Here is a 16,228-nt window from a genome sequence, read left to right as displayed (position 1 = left end):
AACATGCAGTTCTACTCAAGAGTAAGCAAGTAAGCGAAATAAAGCCATGGAACGCTTATTTGCCTTCTATCTATGCATTCTGACACTCCAACAATGTTTTCTGCTTCAATTTGGGTCATTTCACAAAGGTGCTCATTACTTGAGTGAATATGCAGTTCTACTCAAGAGTAAGCAACTAAGCGAAATAAAGCCATGGAACTCTTATTTGCCTTCTATCTATGCATTCTGACTCTCCACCAATCTTTTCTGCTTCATTTTGGCTTATTTTACAAAGATGCTCATTTCTGGCGTGAAGATGCAGTTCTACTCAAGAGTAAGCAACTAAGCGAAATAAAGCCATGGAACGCTTATTTGCCTTCTATCTATGCATTCTGACACTCCAACAATGTGTTCTGCTTCAATTTGACTCATTTTCCAAAGGTGCTTATTCCTGGAGTGAATATGCAGTTCTACTCAAGAGTAAGCAACTAAGCGAAATAAAGCCATGGAACGCTTATTTGCCTTCTATCTATGCATTCTGACACTCCAACAATGTGTTCTGCTTCAATTTGGCTCATTTTACAAAGATGCTTATTTCTGGAGTGAACATGCAGTTCTACTCAAGAGTAAGCAACTAAGCGAAATAAAGCCATGGACCGCTTATTTGCCTTCTATCTATGCATTCTGACACTCCAACAATGTTTTCTGCTTCAATTTGGCTCATTTTACAAAGATGCTTATTTCTGGCGTGAATATGCAGTTCTACTCAAGAGTAAGCAACTAAGCGAAATAAAGCCATGGAACGCTTATTTGCCTTCTATCTATGCATTCTGACACTCCAACAATGTGTTTTGCTTCAATTTGACTCATTTTACAAAGATGCTTATTTCTGGAGAGAACATGCAGTTCTACTCAAGAGTAAGCAACTAAGCGAAATAAAGCCATGGAACGCTTATTTTCCTTCTATCTATGCATTCTGACACTCCAACAATGTTTTCTGCTTCAATTTGGGTCATTTCACAAAGGTGCTCATTTCTTGAGTGAATATGCAGTTCTACTCAAGAGTAAGCAAGTAAGCGAAATAAAGCCATGGAACGCTTATTTGCCTTCTATCTATGCATTCTGACACTACAACAATGTTTTCTGCTTCAATTTGGCTCATTTTACAAAGGTGCTTATTCCTGGAGTGAATATGCAGTTCTACTCAAGAGTAAGCAACTAAGCGAAATAAAGCCATGGAACGCTTATTTGCCTTCTATCTATGCATTCTGACACTCCAACAATGTGTTCTGCTTCAATTTGACTCATTTTACAAAGGTGCTTATTCCTGGAGTGAACATGCAGTTCTACTCAAGAGTAAGCAACTAAGCGAAATAAAGCCATGGAACGCTTATCTGCCTTCTATCTATGCATTCTGACACTCCAACAATGTGTTCTGCTTCAATTTGACTCATTTTACAAAGGTGCTTATTCCTGGAGTGAACATGCAGTTCTACTCAAGAGTAAGCAACTAAGCGAAATAAAGCCATGGAACGCTTATTTGCCTTCTATCTATGCATTCTGACACTCCAACAATTTGTTCTGCTTCAATTTGACTCATTTTACAAAGGTGCTTATTCCTGGAGTGAACTTGCAGTTCTACTCAAGAGTAAGCAACTAAGCGAAATAAAGCCATGGAACGCTTATTTGCCTTCTTTCTATGCATTCTGACACTCCAACAATGTGTTCTGCTTCAATTTGACTCATTTTACAAAGGTGCTTATTCCTGGAGTGAACATGCAGTTCTACTCAAGAGTAAGCAACTAAGCGAAATAAAGCCATGGAACGCTTATTTGCCTTCTATCTATGCATTCTGACACTCCAACAATTTGTTCTGCTTCAATTTGACTCATTTTACAAAGGTGCTTATTCCTGGAGTGAACATGCAGTTCTACTCAAGAGTAAGCAAGTAAGCGAAATAAAGCCATGGAACGCTTATTTGCCTTCTATCTATGCATTCTGACACTCCAACAATGTTTTCTGCTTCAATTTGGGTCATTTCACAAAGGTGCTCATTACTTGAGTGAATATGCAGTTCTACTCAAGAGTAAGCAACTAAGCGAAATAAAGCCATGGAACTCTTATTTGCCTTCTATCTATGCATTCTGACTCTCCACCAATCTTTTCTGCTTCATTTTGGCTTATTTTACAAAGATGCTCATTTCTGGCGTGAAGATGCAGTTCTACTCAAGAGTAAGCAACTAAGCGAAATAAAGCCATGGAACGCTTATTTGCCTTCTATCTATGCATTCTGACACTCCAACAATGTGTTCTGCTTCAATTTGACTCATTTTCCAAAGGTGCTTATTCCTGGAGTGAATATGCAGTTCTACTCAAGAGTAAGCAACTAAGCGAAATAAAGCCATGGAACGCTTATTTGCCTTCTATCTATGCATTCTGACACTCCAACAATGTGTTCTGCTTCAATTTGGCTCATTTTACAAAGATGCTTATTTCTGGAGTGAACATGCAGTTCTACTCAAGAGTAAGCAACTAAGCGAAATAAAGCCATGGACCGCTTATTTGCCTTCTATCTATGCATTCTGACACTCCAACAATGTTTTCTGCTTCAATTTGGCTCATTTTACAAAGATGCTTATTTCTGGCGTGAATATGCAGTTCTACTCAAGAGTAAGCAACTAAGCGAAATAAAGCCATGGAACGCTTATTTGCCTTCTATCTATGCATTCTGACACTCCAACAATGTGTTTTGCTTCAATTTGACTCATTTTACAAAGATGCTTATTTCTGGAGAGAACATGCAGTTCTACTCAAGAGTAAGCAACTAAGCGAAATAAAGCCATGGAACGCTTATTTTCCTTCTATCTATGCATTCTGACACTCCAACAATGTTTTCTGCTTCAATTTGGGTCATTTCACAAAGGTGCTCATTTCTTGAGTGAATATGCAGTTCTACTCAAGAGTAAGCAAGTAAGCGAAATAAAGCCATGGAACGCTTATTTGCCTTCTATCTATGCATTCTGACACTACAACAATGTTTTCTGCTTCAATTTGGCTCATTTTACAAAGGTGCTTATTCCTGGAGTGAATATGCAGTTCTACTCAAGAGTAAGCAACTAAGCTAAATAAAGCCATGGAACGCTTATTTGCCTTCTTTCTATGCATTCTGACACTCCAACAATGTGTTCTGCTTCAATTTGACTCATTTTACAAAGGTGCTTATTCCTGGAGTGAACATGCAGTTCTACTCAAGAGTAAGCAACTAAGCGAAATAAAGCCATGGAACGCTGATTTGCCTTCTATCTATGCATTCTGACACTCCAACAATTTGTTCTGCTTCAATTTGACTCATTTTACAAAGGTGCTTATTCCTGGAGTGAACATGCAGTTCTACTCAAGAGTAAGCAACTAAGCGAAATAAAGCCATGGAACGCTTATTTGCCTTCTTTCTATGCATTCTGACACTCCAACAATGTGTTCTGCTTCAATTTGACTCATTTTACAAAGGTGCTTATTCCTGGAGTGAACATGCAGTTCTACTCAAGAGTAAGCAACTAAGCGAAATAAAGCCATGGAACGCTTATTTGCATTCTATCTATGCATTCTGACACTCCAACAATGTGTTCTGCTTCAATTTGACACATTTTACAAAGCTGCTTTTTCCTGGAGTGAACATGCAGTTCTGCTCAAGAGTAAGCAACTAAGCGAAATAAAGCCATGGAACGCTTATTTGCCTTCTATCTATGCATTCTGACACTCCAACAATGTGTTCTGCTTCAATTTGACTCATTTTACAAAGGTGCTTATTCCTGGAGTGAACATGCAGTTCTACTCAAGAGTAAGCAACTAAGCGAAATAAAGCCATGGAACGCTTATTTGCCTTCTATCTATGCATTCTGACACTCCAACAATGTGTTCTGCTTCAATTTGACTCATTTTACAAAGATGCTTATTTCTGGAGTGAACATGCAGTTCTACTCAAGAGTAAGCAAGTAAGCGAAATAAAGCCATGGAACGCTTATTTGCCTTCTATCTATGCATTCTGACACTCCAACAATGTTTTCTGCTTCAATTTGGGTCATTTCACAAAGGTGCTCATTTCTTGAGTGAATATGCAGTTCTACTCAAGAGTAAGCAACTAAGCGAAATAAAGCCATGGAACGCTTATTTGCCTTCTATCTATGCATTCTGACTCTCCACCAATCTTTTCTGCTTCATTTTGGCTCATTTTACAAAGATGCTTATTTCTGGCGTGAACATGCAGTTCTACTCAAGAGTAAGCAACTAAGCGAAATAAAGCCATGGAACGCTTATTTCCCTTCGATCTATGCATTCTGACACTCCAACAATGTGTTCTGCTTCAATTTGGCTTATTTTACAAAGATGCTTATTTCTGGCATGAAGATGCAGTTCTACTCAAGAGTAAGCAACTAAGCGAAATAAAGCCATAGAACGCTTATTTGCCTTCTATCTATGCATTCTGACACTCCAACAATGTTTTCTGCTTCAATTTGGCTCATTTTACAAAGATGCTTATTTCTGGCGTGAACATGCAGTTCTACTCAAGAGTAAGCAACTAAGCGAAATAAAGCCATGGAACGCTTATTTGCCTTCTATCTATGCATTCTGACACTCCAACAATGTTTTCTGCTTCAATTTGGCTCATTTTACAAAGATGCTTATTTCTGGCGTGAACATGCAGTTCTACTCAAGAGTAAGCAACTAAGCGAAATAAAGCCATAGAACGCTTATTTACATTCTATCTATGCATTCTGACACTCCACCAATGTGTTCTGCTTCAATTTGACTCATTTTACAAAGATGCTTATTTCTGGAGTGAACATGCAGTTCTACTCAAGAGTAAGCAAGTAAGTGAAATAAAGCCATGGAACGCTTATTTGCCTTCTATCTATGCATTCTGACACTCCAACAATGTTTTCTGCTTCAATTTGGGTCATTTCACAAAGGTGCTCATTTCTTGAGTGAATATGCAGTTCTACTCAAGAGTAAGCAACTAAGCGAAATAAAGCCATGGAACGCTTATGTGCCTTCTATCTATGCATTCTGACTCTCCACCAATCTTTTCTGCTTCATTTTGGCTCATTTTACAAAGATGCTTATTTCTGGCGTGAACATGCAGTTCTACTCAAGAGTAAGCAACTAAGCGAAATAAAGCCATGGAACGCTTATTTGCCTTCGATCTATGCATTCTGACACTCCAACAATGTGTTCTGCTTCAATTTGGCTTATTTTACAAAGATGCTTATTTCTGGCGTGAAGATGCAGTTCTACTCAAGAGTAAGCAACTAAGCGAAATAAAGCCATAGAACGCTTATTTGCCTTCTATCTATGCATTCTGACACTCCAACAATGTTTTCTGCTTCAATTTGGCTCATTTTACAAAGATGCTTATTTCTGGCGTGAACATGCAGTTCTACTCAAGAGTAAGCAACTAAGCGAAATAAAGCCATGGAACGCTTATTTGCCTTCTATCTATGCATTCTGACACTCCAACAATGTTTTCTGCTTCAATTTGGCTCATTTTACAAAGATGCTTATTTCTGGCGTGAACATGCAGTTCTACTCAAGAGTAAGCAACTAAGCGAAATAAAGCCATAGAACGCTTATTTACATTCTATCTATGCATTCTGACACTCCACCAATGTGTTCTGCTTCAATTTGACTCATTTTACAAAGATGCTTATTTCTGGAGTGAACATGCAGTTCTACTCAAGAGTAAGCAACTAAGCGAAATAAAGCCATGGAACGCTTATTTGCCTTCTATCTATGCATTCTGACTCTCCACCAATCTTTTCTGCTTCATTTTGGCTCATTTTACAAAGATGCTTATTTCTGGCGTGAACATGCAGTTCTACTCAAGAGTAAGCAACTAAGCGAAATAAAGCCATGGAACGCTTATTTGCCTTCGATCTATGCATTCTGACACTCCAACAATGTGTTCTGCTTCAATTTGGCTTATTTTACAAAGATGCTTATTTCTGGCGTGAAGATGCAGTTCTACTCAAGAGTAAGCAACTAAGCGAAATAAAGCCATAGAACGCTTATTTGCCTTCTATCTATGCATTCTGACACTCCAACAATGTTTTCTGCTTCAATTTGGCTCATTTTACAAAGATGCTTATTTCTGGCGTGAACATGCAGTTCTACTCAAGAGTAAGCAACTAAGCGAAATAAAGCCATGGAACGCTTATTTGCCTTCTATCTATGCATTCTGACACTCCAACAATGTTTTCTGCTTCAATTTGGCTCATTTTACAAAGATGCTTATTTCTGGCGTGAACATGCAGTTCTACTCAAGAGTAAGCAACTAAGCGAAATAAAGCCATAGAACGCTTATTTACATTCTATCTATGCATTCTGACACTCCACCAATGTGTTCTGCTTCAATTTGACTCATTTTACAAAGATGCTTATTTCTGGAGTGAACATGCAGTTCTACTCAAGAGTAAGCAACTAAGCGAAATAAAGCCATGGAACGCTTATTTGCCTTCTATCTATGCATTCTGACACTCCAACAATGTTTTCTGCTTCAATTTGGGTCATTTCACAAAGGTGCTCATTTCTTGAGTGAATATGCAGTTCTACTCAAGAGTAAGCAACTAAGCGAAATAAAGCCATGGAACGCTTATTTGCCTTCTATCTATGCATTCTGACTCTCCACCAATCTTTTCTGCTTCATTTTGGCTCATTTTACAAAGATGCTTATTTCTGGCGTGAACATGCAGTTCTACTCAAGAGTAAGCAACTAAGCGAAATAAAGCCATGGAACGCTTATTTGCCTTCGATCTATGCATTCTGACACTCCAACAATGTTTTCTGCTTCATTTTGGCTTATTTTACAAAGATGCTTATTTCTGGCGTGAAGATGCAGTTCTACTCAAGAGTAAGCAACTAAGCGAAATAAAGCCATAGAATGCTTATTTGCCTTCTATCTATGCATTCTGACACTCCAACAATGTTTTCTGCTTCAATTTGGCTCATTTTACAAAGATGCTTATTTCTGGCGTGAACATGCAGTTCTACTCAAGAGTAAGCAACTAAGCGAAATAAAGCCATGGAACGCTTATTTGCCTTCTATCTATGCATTCTGACACTCCAACAATGTTTTCTGCTTCAATTTGGCTCATTTTACAAAGATGCTTATTTCTGGCGTGAACATGCAGTTCTACTCAAGAGTAAGCAACTAAGCGAAATAAAGCCATAGAACGCTTATTTACATTCTATCTATGCATTCTGACACTCCACCAATGTGTTCTGCTTCAATTTGACTCATTTTACAAAGATGCTTATTCCTGGAGTGAACATGCAGTTCTACTCAAGAGTAAGCAACTAAGCGAAATAAAGCCATGGAACGCTTATTTGCCTTCTATCTATGCATTCTGACACTCCAACAATGTTTTCTGCTTCAATTTGACTCATTTTACAAAGATGCTTATTTCTGGAGTGAACATGCAGTTCTACTCAAGAGTAAGCAAGTAAGCGAAATAAAGCCATGGAACGCTTATTTGCCTTCTATCTATGCATTCTGACACTCCAACAATGTTTTCTGCTTCAATTTGGCTCATTTTACAAAGATGCTTATTTCTGGCGTGAACATGCAGTTCTACTCAAGAGTAAGCAACTAAGCGAAATAAAGCCATAGAACGCTTATTTACATTCTATCTATGCATTCTGACACTCCACCAATGTGTTCTGCTTCAATTTGACTCATTTTACAAAGATGCTTATTTCTGGAGTGAACATGCAGTTCTACTCAAGAGTAAGCAAGTAAGTGAAATAAAGCCATGGAACGCTTATTTGCCTTCTATCTATGCATTCTGACACTCCAACAATGTTTTCTGCTTCAATTTGGGTCATTTCACAAAGGTGCTCATTTCTTGAGTGAATATGCAGTTCTACTCAAGAGTAAGCAACTAAGCGAAATAAAGCCATGGAACGCTTATGTGCCTTCTATCTATGCATTCTGACTCTCCACCAATCTTTTCTGCTTCATTTTGGCTCATTTTACAAAGATGCTTATTTCTGGCGTGAACATGCAGTTCTACTCAAGAGTAAGCAACTAAGCGAAATAAAGCCATGGAACGCTTATTTGCCTTCGATCTATGCATTCTGACACTCCAACAATGTGTTCTGCTTCAATTTGGCTTATTTTACAAAGATGCTTATTTCTGGCGTGAAGATGCAGTTCTACTCAAGAGTAAGCAACTAAGCGAAATAAAGCCATAGAACGCTTATTTGCCTTCTATCTATGCATTCTGACACTCCAACAATGTTTTCTGCTTCAATTTGGCTCATTTTACAAAGATGCTTATTTCTGGCGTGAACATGCAGTTCTACTCAAGAGTAAGCAACTAAGCGAAATAAAGCCATGGAACGCTTATTTGCCTTCTATCTATGCATTCTGACACTCCAACAATGTTTTCTGCTTCAATTTGGCTCATTTTACAAAGATGCTTATTTCTGGCGTGAACATGCAGTTCTACTCAAGAGTAAGCAACTAAGCGAAATAAAGCCATAGAACGCTTATTTACATTCTATCTATGCATTCTGACACTCCACCAATGTGTTCTGCTTCAATTTGACTCATTTTACAAAGGTGCTTATTCCTGGAGTGAATATGCAGTTCTACTCAAGAGTAAGCAACTAAGCGAAATAAAGCCATGGAACGCTTATTTGCCTTCTATCTATGCATTCTGACACTCCAACAATGTGTTCTGCTTCAATTTGACTCATTTTACAAAGGTGCTTATTCCTGGAGTGAACATGCAGTTCTACTCAAGAGTAAGCAACTAAGCGAAATAAAGCCATGGAACGCTTATTTGCATTCTATCTATGCATTCTGACACTCCAACAATGTGTTCTGCTTCAATTTGACTCATTTTACAAAGGTGCTTTTTCCTGGAGTGAACATGCAGTTCTGCTCAAGAGTAAGCAACTAAGCGAAATAAAGCCATGGAACGCTTATTTGCCTTCTATCTATGCATTCTGACACTCCAACAATGTGTTCTGCTTCAATTTGACTCATTTTACAAAGGTGCTTATTCCTGGAGTGAACTTGCAGTTCTACTCAAGAGTAAGCAACTAAGCGAAATAAAGCCATGGAACGCTTATTTGCCTTCTTTCTATGCATTCTGACACTCCAACAATGTGTTCTGCTTCAATTTGACTCATTTTACAAAGATGCTTATTTCTGGAGTGAACATGCAGTTCTACTCAAGAGTAAGCAAGTAAGCGAAATAAAGCCATGGAACGCTTATTTGCCTTCTTTCTATGCATTCTGACACTCCAACAATGTGTTCTGCTTCAATTTGGGTCATTTCACAAAGGTGCTCATTTCTTGAGTGAATATGCAGTTCTACTCAAGAGTAAGCAACTAAGCGAAATAAAGCCATGGAACGCTTATTTGCCTTCTATCTATGCATTCTGACTCTCCACCAATCTTTTCTGCTTCATTTTGGCTCATTTTACAAAGATGCTTATTTCTGGCGTGAACATGCAGTTCTACTCAAGAGTAAGCAACTAAGCGAAATAAAGCCATGGAACGCTTATTTCCCTTCGATCTATGCATTCTGACACTCCAACAATGTGTTCTGCTTCAATTTGGCTTATTTTACAAAGATGCTTATTTCTGGCATGAAGATGCAGTTCTACTCAAGAGTAAGCAACTAAGCGAAATAAAGCCATAGAACGCTTATTTGCCTTCTATCTATGCATTCTGACACTCCAACAATGTTTTCTGCTTCAATTTGGCTCATTTTACAAAGATGCTTATTTCTGGCGTGAACATGCAGTTCTACTCAAGAGTAAGCAACTAAGCGAAATAAAGCCATGGAACGCTTATTTGCCTTCTATCTATGCATTCTGACACTCCAACAATGTTTTCTGCTTCAATTTGGCTCATTTTACAAAGATGCTTATTTCTGGCGTGAACATGCAGTTCTACTCAAGAGTAAGCAACTAAGCGAAATAAAGCCATAGAACGCTTATTTACATTCTATCTATGCATTCTGACACTCCACCAATGTGTTCTGCTTCAATTTGACTCATTTTACAAAGATGCTTATTTCTGGAGTGAACATGCAGTTCTACTCAAGAGTAAGCAAGTAAGTGAAATAAAGCCATGGAACGCTTATTTGCCTTCTATCTATGCATTCTGACACTCCAACAATGTTTTCTGCTTCAATTTGGGTCATTTCACAAAGGTGCTCATTTCTTGAGTGAATATGCAGTTCTACTCAAGAGTAAGCAACTAAGCGAAATAAAGCCATGGAACGCTTATGTGCCTTCTATCTATGCATTCTGACTCTCCACCAATCTTTTCTGCTTCATTTTGGCTCATTTTACAAAGATGCTTATTTCTGGCGTGAACATGCAGTTCTACTCAAGAGTAAGCAACTAAGCGAAATAAAGCCATGGAACGCTTATTTGCCTTCGATCTATGCATTCTGACACTCCAACAATGTGTTCTGCTTCAATTTGGCTTATTTTACAAAGATGCTTATTTCTGGCGTGAAGATGCAGTTCTACTCAAGAGTAAGCAACTAAGCGAAATAAAGCCATAGAACGCTTATTTGCCTTCTATCTATGCATTCTGACACTCCAACAATGTTTTCTGCTTCAATTTGGCTCATTTTACAAAGATGCTTATTTCTGGCGTGAACATGCAGTTCTACTCAAGAGTAAGCAACTAAGCGAAATAAAGCCATGGAACGCTTATTTGCCTTCTATCTATGCATTCTGACACTCCAACAATGTTTTCTGCTTCAATTTGGCTCATTTTACAAAGATGCTTATTTCTGGCGTGAACATGCAGTTCTACTCAAGAGTAAGCAACTAAGCGAAATAAAGCCATAGAACGCTTATTTACATTCTATCTATGCATTCTGACACTCCACCAATGTGTTCTGCTTCAATTTGACTCATTTTACAAAGATGCTTATTTCTGGAGTGAACATGCAGTTCTACTCAAGAGTAAGCAACTAAGCGAAATAAAGCCATGGAACGCTTATTTGCCTTCTATCTATGCATTCTGACTCTCCACCAATCTTTTCTGCTTCATTTTGGCTCATTTTACAAAGATGCTTATTTCTGGCGTGAACATGCAGTTCTACTCAAGAGTAAGCAACTAAGCGAAATAAAGCCATGGAACGCTTATTTGCCTTCGATCTATGCATTCTGACACTCCAACAATGTGTTCTGCTTCAATTTGGCTTATTTTACAAAGATGCTTATTTCTGGCGTGAAGATGCAGTTCTACTCAAGAGTAAGCAACTAAGCGAAATAAAGCCATAGAACGCTTATTTGCCTTCTATCTATGCATTCTGACACTCCAACAATGTTTTCTGCTTCAATTTGGCTCATTTTACAAAGATGCTTATTTCTGGCGTGAACATGCAGTTCTACTCAAGAGTAAGCAACTAAGCGAAATAAAGCCATGGAACGCTTATTTGCCTTCTATCTATGCATTCTGACACTCCAACAATGTTTTCTGCTTCAATTTGGCTCATTTTACAAAGATGCTTATTTCTGGCGTGAACATGCAGTTCTACTCAAGAGTAAGCAACTAAGCGAAATAAAGCCATAGAACGCTTATTTACATTCTATCTATGCATTCTGACACTCCACCAATGTGTTCTGCTTCAATTTGACTCATTTTACAAAGATGCTTATTTCTGGAGTGAACATGCAGTTCTACTCAAGAGTAAGCAACTAAGCGAAATAAAGCCATGGAACGCTTATTTGCCTTCTATCTATGCATTCTGACACTCCAACAATGTTTTCTGCTTCAATTTGGGTCATTTCACAAAGGTGCTCATTTCTTGAGTGAATATGCAGTTCTACTCAAGAGTAAGCAACTAAGCGAAATAAAGCCATGGAACGCTTATTTGCCTTCTATCTATGCATTCTGACTCTCCACCAATCTTTTCTGCTTCATTTTGGCTCATTTTACAAAGATGCTTATTTCTGGCGTGAACATGCAGTTCTACTCAAGAGTAAGCAACTAAGCGAAATAAAGCCATGGAACGCTTATTTGCCTTCGATCTATGCATTCTGACACTCCAACAATGTGTTCTGCTTCAATTTGGCTTATTTTACAAAGATGCTTATTTCTGGCGTGAAGATGCAGTTCTACTCAAGAGTAAGCAACTAAGCGAAATAAAGCCATAGAATGCTTATTTGCCTTCTATCTATGCATTCTGACACTCCAACAATGTTTTCTGCTTCAATTTGGCTCATTTTACAAAGATGCTTATTTCTGGCGTGAACATGCAGTTCTACTCAAGAGTAAGCAACTAAGCGAAATAAAGCCATGGAACGCTTATTTGCCTTCTATCTATGCATTCTGACACTCCAACAATGTTTTCTGCTTCAATTTGGCTCATTTTACAAAGATGCTTATTTCTGGCGTGAACATGCAGTTCTACTCAAGAGTAAGCAACTAAGCGAAATAAAGCCATAGAACGCTTATTTACATTCTATCTATGCATTCTGACACTCCACCAATGTGTTCTGCTTCAATTTGACTCATTTTACAAAGATGCTTATTCCTGGAGTGAACATGCAGTTCTACTCAAGAGTAAGCAACTAAGCGAAATAAAGCCATGGAACGCTTATTTGCCTTCTATCTATGCATTCTGACACTCCAACAATGTTTTCTGCTTCAATTTGACTCATTTTACAAAGATGCTTATTTCTGGAGTGAACATGCAGTTCTACTCAAGAGTAAGCAAGTAAGCGAAATAAAGCCATGGAACGCTTATTTGCCTTCTATCTATGCATTCTGACACTCCAACAATGTTTTCTGCTTCAATTTGGCTCATTTTACAAAGATGCTTATTTCTGGCGTGAACATGCAGTTCTACTCAAGAGTAAGCAACTAAGCGAAATAAAGCCATAGAACGCTTATTTACATTCTATCTATGCATTCTGACATTCCACCAATGTGTTCTGCTTCAATTTGACTCATTTTACAAAGATGCTTATTTCTGGAGTGAACATGCAGTTCTACTCAAGAGTAAGCAAGTAAGTGAAATAAAGCCATGGAACGCTTATTTGCCTTCTATCTATGCATTCTGACACTCCAACAATGTTTTCTGCTTCAATTTGGGTCATTTCACAAAGGTGCTCATTTCTTGAGTGAATATGCAGTTCTACTCAAGAGTAAGCAACTAAGCGAAATAAAGCCATGGAACGCTTATGTGCCTTCTATCTATGCATTCTGACTCTCCACCAATCTTTTCTGCTTCATTTTGGCTCATTTTACAAAGATGCTTATTTCTGGCGTGAACATGCAGTTCTACTCAAGAGTAAGCAACTAAGCGAAATAAAGCCATGGAACGCTTATTTGCCTTCGATCTATGCATTCTGACACTCCAACAATGTGTTCTGCTTCAATTTGGCTTATTTTACAAAGATGCTTATTTCTGGCGTGAAGATGCAGTTCTACTCAAGAGTAAGCAACTAAGCGAAATAAAGCCATAGAACGCTTATTTGCCTTCTATCTATGCATTCTGACACTCCAACAATGTTTTCTGCTTCAATTTGGCTCATTTTACAAAGATGCTTATTTCTGGCGTGAACATGCAGTTCTACTCAAGAGTAAGCAACTAAGCGAAATAAAGCCATGGAACGCTTATTTGCCTTCTATCTATGCATTCTGACACTCCAACAATGTTTTCTGCTTCAATTTGGCTCATTTTACAAAGATGCTTATTTCTGGCGTGAACATGCAGTTCTACTCAAGAGTAAGCAACTAAGCGAAATAAAGCCATAGAACGCTTATTTACATTCTATCTATGCATTCTGACACTCCACCAATGTGTTCTGCTTCAATTTGACTCATTTTACAAAGATGCTTATTTCTGGAGTGAACATGCAGTTCTACTCAAGAGTAAGCAACTAAGCGAAATAAAGCCATGGAACGCTTATTTGCCTTCTATCTATGCATTCTGACTCTCCACCAATCTTTTCTGCTTCATTTTGGCTCATTTTACAAAGATGCTTATTTCTGGCGTGAACATGCAGTTCTACTCAAGAGTAAGCAACTAAGCGAAATAAAGCCATGGAACGCTTATTTGCCTTCGATCTATGCATTCTGACACTCCAACAATGTGTTCTGCTTCAATTTGGCTTATTTTACAAAGATGCTTATTTCTGGCGTGAAGATGCAGTTCTACTCAAGAGTAAGCAACTAAGCGAAATAAAGCCATAGAACGCTTATTTGCCTTCTATCTATGCATTCTGACACTCCAACAATGTTTTCTGCTTCAATTTGGCTCATTTTACAAAGATGCTTATTTCTGGCGTGAACATGCAGTTCTACTCAAGAGTAAGCAACTAAGCGAAATAAAGCCATGGAACGCTTATTTGCCTTCTATCTATGCATTCTGACACTCCAACAATGTTTTCTGCTTCAATTTGGCTCATTTTACAAAGATGCTTATTTCTGGCGTGAACATGCAGTTCTACTCAAGAGTAAGCAACTAAGCGAAATAAAGCCATAGAACGCTTATTTACATTCTATCTATGCATTCTGACACTCCACCAATGTGTTCTGCTTCAATTTGACTCATTTTACAAAGATGCTTATTTCTGGAGTGAACATGCAGTTCTACTCAAGAGTAAGCAACTAAGCGAAATAAAGCCATGGAACGCTTATTTGCCTTCTATCTATGCATTCTGACACTCCAACAATGTTTTCTGCTTCAATTTGGGTCATTTCACAAAGGTGCTCATTTCTTGAGTGAATATGCAGTTCTACTCAAGAGTAAGCAACTAAGCGAAATAAAGCCATGGAACGCTTATTTGCCTTCTATCTATGCATTCTGACTCTCCACCAATCTTTTCTGCTTCATTTTGGCTCATTTTACAAAGATGCTTATTTCTGGCGTGAACATGCAGTTCTACTCAAGAGTAAGCAACTAAGCGAAATAAAGCCATGGAACGCTTATTTGCCTTCGATCTATGCATTCTGACACTCCAACAATGTGTTCTGCTTCAATTTGGCTTATTTTACAAAGATGCTTATTTCTGGCGTGAAGATGCAGTTCTACTCAAGAGTAAGCAACTAAGCGAAATAAAGCCATAGAATGCTTATTTGCCTTCTATCTATGCATTCTGACACTCCAACAATGTTTTCTGCTTCAATTTGGCTCATTTTACAAAGATGCTTATTTCTGGCGTGAACATGCAGTTCTACTCAAGAGTAAGCAACTAAGCGAAATAAAGCCATGGAACGCTTATTTGCCTTCTATCTATGCATTCTGACACTCCAACAATGTTTTCTGCTTCAATTTGGCTCATTTTACAAAGATGCTTATTTCTGGCGTGAACATGCAGTTCTACTCAAGAGTAAGCAACTAAGCGAAATAAAGCCATAGAACGCTTATTTACATTCTATCTATGCATTCTGACACTCCACCAATGTGTTCTGCTTCAATTTGACTCATTTTACAAAGATGCTTATTCCTGGAGTGAACATGCAGTTCTACTCAAGAGTAAGCAACTAAGCGAAATAAAGCCATGGAACGCTTATTTGCCTTCTATCTATGCATTCTGACACTCCAACAATGTTTTCTGCTTCAATTTGACTCATTTTACAAAGATGCTTATTTCTGGAGTGAACATGCAGTTCTACTCAAGAGTAAGCAAGTAAGCGAAATAAAGCCATGGAACGCTTATTTGCCTTCTATCTATGCATTCTGACACTCCAACAATGTTTTCTGCTTCAATTTGGCTCATTTTACAAAGATGCTTATTTCTGGCGTGAACATGCAGTTCTACTCAAGAGTAAGCAACTAAGCGAAATAAAGCCATAGAACGCTTATTTACATTCTATCTATGCATTCTGACACTCCACCAATGTGTTCTGCTTCAATTTGACTCATTTTACAAAGATGCTTATTTCTGGAGTGAACATGCAGTTCTACTCAAGAGTAAGCAAGTAAGTGAAATAAAGCCATGGAACGCTTATTTGCCTTCTATCTATGCATTCTGACACTCCAACAATGTTTTCTGCTTCAATTTGGGTCATTTCACAAAGGTGCTCATTTCTTGAGTGAATATGCAGTTCTACTCAAGAGTAAGCAACTAAGCGAAATAAAGCCATGGAACGCTTATGTGCCTTCTATCTATGCATTCTGACTCTCCACCAATCTTTTCTGCTTCATTTTGGCTCATTTTACAAAGATGCTTATTTCTGGCGTGAACATGCAGTTCTACTCAAGAG

The sequence above is a fragment of the Zootoca vivipara genome, chromosome 15, assembly GCF_965207765.1.
Source record: "Zootoca vivipara chromosome 15, rZooViv2.hap1.1, whole genome shotgun sequence".
NCBI lineage: Eukaryota > Metazoa > Chordata > Lepidosauria > Squamata > Lacertidae > Zootoca > Zootoca vivipara.
This window is presented reverse-complemented; position numbering follows the sequence as displayed.